Source organism: Saccostrea cucullata, unplaced genomic scaffold, assembly GCF_032062105.1.
Source record: "Saccostrea cucullata isolate Sc308-1 unplaced genomic scaffold, CSIRO_AGI_Scuc_v1 ctg12521, whole genome shotgun sequence".
NCBI lineage: Eukaryota > Metazoa > Mollusca > Bivalvia > Ostreida > Ostreidae > Saccostrea > Saccostrea cuccullata.
Window position 1 is genome coordinate 13,268 of NW_026922300.1, and position 5,811 is coordinate 19,078.

A 5,811-nucleotide genomic window follows, 5' to 3' on the forward strand; every position below is an offset into this window, starting at 1 on the left:
AGAGATTCTTGCCCCTCCATGGCACCTCATCCAAACCCCTATTTTTGATTGCCCATATTTGCTCCCTGTTCGTCTAGGTTTAATGGACTTTTGAGCTTGGCTACTGATTATTTTAACCATATTTCATTACAAAAGCTTCAAGAAATGACGTTCTTTAAACTCTTCAAACCAAACGGCTTGGCTTGGCTAATTTGAGGTCTCTAAATAAATATACATAAAGGAAGTAAGAACATTTTCATCTAAGAAAAACTTAAATATGAAAAAGTACTCCATTCACTTTAACATATAAAATTCTAAATATGAAAACTGTGCTTTACTCAGGATACATTGTACATGAAACATAAAAAATTAACACAAGTGACTGAAATTACTTTATTCACATCTCTGATCACAGTCACACATGTACATACAATATAGCAACCAATATTACTTGAATCAAATGTCATTAAATGGCAATCATCACGTGCTGGCAGGCACCTTCTGAAAAAGAAAATTTTACATTCAATTAATGATAAGCTTAGAAGTGCCTGTTACACTCAAAACAAGCTTAGAAGTGTTTTGCTGACAACCTAACGTGCTACTGTACTTTCTACGTCAGATTAAATGTATAACAATGTCATATGTGGCTGTAATAAAAGAAAACATCATTTAGCAAGAGTCATCTTTCTTATAAATTCCATCCCATGTCAGGTTTTATCAAATCTTCTCTTAAGTCTCAATATATTGAACTCTGGAAAAGTAAACTACAAGTAATAATTATTATGATTTTTAGGGGAAAGTGGTTCACATGAAATCCATGTGATTTTCTTTTTATTTGAAAATTGCGTGAAAATAAAAAAAAAATCTTTTTTTTCATGCTAATGTCATGGACATTGGCATGTATTAATCTTTTTTTTATAACTTTCATTTTCATTTTTCTTTGCATAATATTTGTGTGAATGCTCTTCACATAAAAGTTATGCCAAAATCTGAAGTTTTCACATCAATTTCACAGGTCTTGTTTTGTCTCTTTCTCACACAAAGAATTCACATAAATCAATGTGAATGTGATAAAATTTATGCAAGCTACTTTTGCCCCTGTATCAATGTTTTTCTGAACATTTCAAAAAAATTAATGAGGTATTGGACCTACAGATACATGTATGTTAAAGATGATGTTCTTTTTTTTTTTACATCACATGGTAGCTTTATCTTCCCATCAATTATTGCCAAAAAATAGAAGCCAGCACAAAATGTAAAACAAACAAGAGGCCCATGGGCCACATCGCTCACCTGAGAAGCTTTGACCATTCTGTTCTTTACCAGATTTCCCCCTTGTAATACATTATGTATCCCCACCCTACCCCACTGATCATAATTAAGACATTTTGAAATCAACTACCCCAGGATCCTTCCATGTGCAAATAAGTTTCAGCTTTTCTGGCCCAGTGGTTCTTGAGAAGAAGATTTTCAAAGATTTTTCCTATATATTTTTATGTAAAACTTTGATCCCCCCATTGTGGCTCCATCCTTCATCTGGGGGTCATGATTTGAACAATTTAAAATCTACATTACCCAAGAATGCTTCCACATAAGTTTCAGCTTTTCTGGCCCGGTGGTTCTTGAGAAGAAGATTTTCAAAGATTTTTACAATATATTTCTATGTAAAACTTTGATTACCAATTGTGGCCCCACCCTTCCCCTGGGGGGTCATGATTTAATTTAGAATCTACACTATACCAGGATGCTTCCACATAAGTTTCAGCTTTTTTGGCACAGTGGTTCTTGAGAAGAAGATTTTCAAAGATTTTTACAATATATTTCTATGTAAAACTTTGATTCCCCATTGTGGCCTCGCTCTTTCCCCGGGGGTCATGATTTGAATAACTTAGAATCTACACTACCCAAGAATGCTTCCACATAAGTTTCAACTTTTCTGGCACAGTGGTTCTTAAGAAGTAGATTTTCCAAGATTTTTCCTATATATTTCTATGTAAAACTTTGATTCCCCATTGTGGCCCCACCCTTCCCCCGGGGGTCATGATTTTTACAATTTAGAATCTACACTATCCCAGGATGCTTCCACATAAGTTTCAGCTTTTCTGGCCCAGTAGTTCTTGAGAAGAAGATTTTCAAAGATTTTTCCTATATATTTCTATGTAAAACTTTGATTCCCCATTGTGGCCCCGCCCTTGCCCCGGGGGCTCATGATTTGAACAATTTAATATCTACACTACCCTAGGATGCTTTCACATAAGTTTCAGCTTTTCTGGCACAGTAGTTCTTGAGAAGAAGATTTTCAAAGATTTTTCCTATATATTTCTATGTAAAACTTTGATTCCCCATTGTGGCCCCGCCCTTCCCCCGGGGGTCATGATTTGAACAATTTAATATCTACCCTACCCTAGGATGCTTTCAAATAAGTTTCAGCTTTTCTGGCCCAGTGGTTCTTGAGAAGATTTTTTAATGACCCCACCCTATTTTTGTCTTTTCTTGATTATCTCCCCTTGTGAAGGGACTTTGCCCTTCCTTTTAAAAATTTAAATTCCCCTTCACCCAAGGATGCTTTGTACCAAGTTTGGTCAAAATTGGCCCAATGGTTCTTGAGAAGAAGTCGAAAATGTGAAAAGTTTACAGACGGACAGACGGACAGACAGACAGACAGACACACAGACAGACGGACGGACGACGGACAAAATGTGATCAGAAAAGCTCACTTGAGCCTTCGGCTCAGGTGAGCTAAAAAAAAAAATAAATAGGTGAAAGGAATAACAAAAACATTTTTAGATTGTGTTCTTTGGAAAAATGTGTTCTGTCATAAATATTTCAATCTTAGGAATTTTATTTTTAAAAAACTGAGAAAAAACGAGCCATTAATTTTCAACTGGAAATATTGGGCTGAATATTGACCCCAAGAAGATGAAAAGGGAACTGATAAATCCCTGGATTAACCAAAATACTTATCTGTTTAAATCTCAATCGATGCTGTTAAACATTGTGATCAAGCTTTCAATCCTGAAACATTTTCATTACAAAAAATTTCATAGACAGTGATAATTAACCTGTAGTCTTTTTAATAATGCAGCATTTTTGTTCTGGAAATCATTTTCTGCATTGCTGTATCCCATTCCAAAGCCTGTTCCTACTCCAAATGCGATTGGCCATGTTCTTCCTGAAAAGATATCAAATGATCAAACTAGGAATGATAAAGAAAACCCTCAAAGTACATGTACATGTAGCAACTGGACTATGGTGAACATTTAACCTTTTATACTAAGGTAAAAATGGTGTTAATATATTTAAAATTTCATATCATTCAGACATGTCAGATGCTGGTGGAAAATTACTAATTCTTAAAAATAATCTGATTTGGTAGAAGTTTTTACAATTCACAGATTTTCAGGGTCAATTATTGAAACAGGAGTGATTTAGTGAGACTGATGCTGTTTTTCAAAATTTGTTATCACAATGGCATTTACTCCCTCAATTAAATTTAATTTTCATCAATGGTGAAGTAGAAGCTTATTGCAAGTGGAGTATGCATGTCTTCTTTTTTATTATATCATATAATTTCTGTTTCGAAAGATAGTGATACGATCTCTTTCCTTTATCATATTCAAAATTCATGACTTAAATACAAAGGTGACAAAATATGTTCTATACTTTTGATATGAAATGAATAAAAAAAATGTTTGGCTTACTCTTGAAAAGAACTAAGGAGAATACACCACCGACCAAAAAACCAGTTGCTGAAATAGAAGAATAGTAGATTTCATCATTTAGGTAAAATAAACCTTACAACATACTGTACAAGAATAGGCCTCATCAGAATGTTTCATTTGCCATTGACATGATTGATTGATATTATCAAATGCACCTTAAGTATAGAAAGAGCCAAGCGTAGAGACAATTTGCTTTTTGCTAGTGGTCTCAACATGCTCAACTTGAAAGTAAATAAAGTGCAGAAGGATAAAACGTACGCTGAACTAGGACCTTAGGTCCCCCGCGCACTTCACGTCTCTCGGGTCTGTTTACTCCGCTACAAAATGTAGTGCGTTGCATACGTAAAGTGAAAATAGAATAAATCGTGATACTGTGAAGCCTTTTCAGTGTTAAAAAAAACAGAAAATTTATTTTTGTCAAGGGAATAACCATCTGTGATGGGTATTAGAAAACGAAGAGTAGGAGGGGGGTTGCTGAGCAACATTAACTTCAATATTATAAGATATATGATATATTAGAGTTTAACATTTATGGATTACATTGGGTGACCTGTGGTCTTCCCTATGATTTTATTATTCCATGTAAGGTTATAGTATCTATATAACACAGTGCCTAACCTCTGATCTCCTTACTGATAGTGAGCGACTCAGAGTAAACGACGTACGTCCAGTCTCTGCATTCGCAGATCTCTAACAAGCGGGGGGGGGGGGGTGTTGAAGATTTTGCCCCCTACCACCCCCCTTTCATTTCGCTCGGACTTTTCACCAATCCTTTATCATAATGGAATAATTATTTGTTAATAAATCATTTAATGTTTCTTTTGTCTTCCTTATGAGGTCATGCCTAAATAGGCGACATCATCACTTTAAAAATCTTTGCCGGAAATCCCTGATTTTTATTTATCTTACAAAGAAGATGTACACCCTGTATTACAAAGTTTCGGGCTGTTTGGAGTTCTCTTCCCCTTTCCCTGGAATTAACACATCAAATTCACAAACCCGTCAAAACTACATTAAAAAAAAAAAGAAATAAAGTTTTAAAAATGCACCAATAGTTATTGAACTTTGGGATACATATACTGTATTTGAAGACAAGCAAGTTGACTAATCCTCCAAATTCCAATTACATACATGTACATTTAGAGAATTCGGAGAAATTGTGCAATTTTTCCTCGGTCAAAAAATTAGGGTCGCAATTCCTTTTTTGAGAGGATTTGAAAAATAATTCTACACATGCCTTGATTTTAAATTATTACAACTTACAACTTTCAATAACATCGTAATAATGTATAACATAAGATTACCTTTGTCTCATTCATATACTACAATTTGTGAAGTATGAAATCCTTATTGATGGACAATATAAGACTTCCGCTTGTTTCCATAATCTTTATGCGAATACCACAGGTAAAAAGTTAATGAGACCAGAAGTCACTTTATATCGCACATCTTTAGGGCAACCATAGGTCACCATATATTGTACATCAAAAGGGAGACCAGATGTCATCTTCCGTTCTACATTATATGGGGGACCAGAGGCCACCTGATTTTGTACATCAGTAGGGGGACCATAGATAACCTTATATTGTATATCAGTAGGGGGACCATAGGATACCTTATATTGTACATCAGTAGGGGGACCAGGGATCACCTTATATTGTACGTAAGTAGGGGGACCTGAGGTCACCTTAATTTGAATAACAGTAGGGGGACCAGAGGAAACCTTATAATACACTTTATATAAGAAGGGGGAACAAAAGTTATCTTATACTCTAAATCAGTAGGAAGACCAGTAATCATCTTATTTGTACATCAATAGGGGGCCCAGAGGACACCTTATATTGTACATCGGTAGGGGGACCAGAGGTCACCTTATATTGTACATCAGTAAGGGGACCTGTGGTCATCTTATATTGTACATAAGTAGGGGGACCAGAGGACACCTAATATTATACTTTAGATCAATAGGGGGACCAGAGGGCACCTTATTTTGTACATCAGGAGGGGACATCAGTAGGAGACTCAGAGGACACCTTATATTTAAAATCAGTAGGAGACATCAGTAGGGGGACCAGAGGTCACCTTAAATTGTTCATCAGAAGGGGACCTG

At 35.5% G+C, this 5,811-nt stretch overlaps 1 long non-coding RNA gene across 1 annotated transcript; it reads right to left on the reverse strand.

Moving 5' to 3' along the window:
• Nucleotides 1-358: 358 nt before the first annotated feature.
• LOC134261571 (uncharacterized) lies at nt 359-3,741 on the reverse strand. The gene is made up of 3 exons (XR_009990843.1): nt 3,681-3,741; nt 3,042-3,151; nt 359-480 (listed from the first exon to the last, which is right to left on the reverse strand). It is a non-coding gene; the product is annotated as an uncharacterized LOC134261571 (long non-coding RNA).
• Between the last annotated feature and the right edge of the window lie 2,070 nt (nt 3,742-5,811).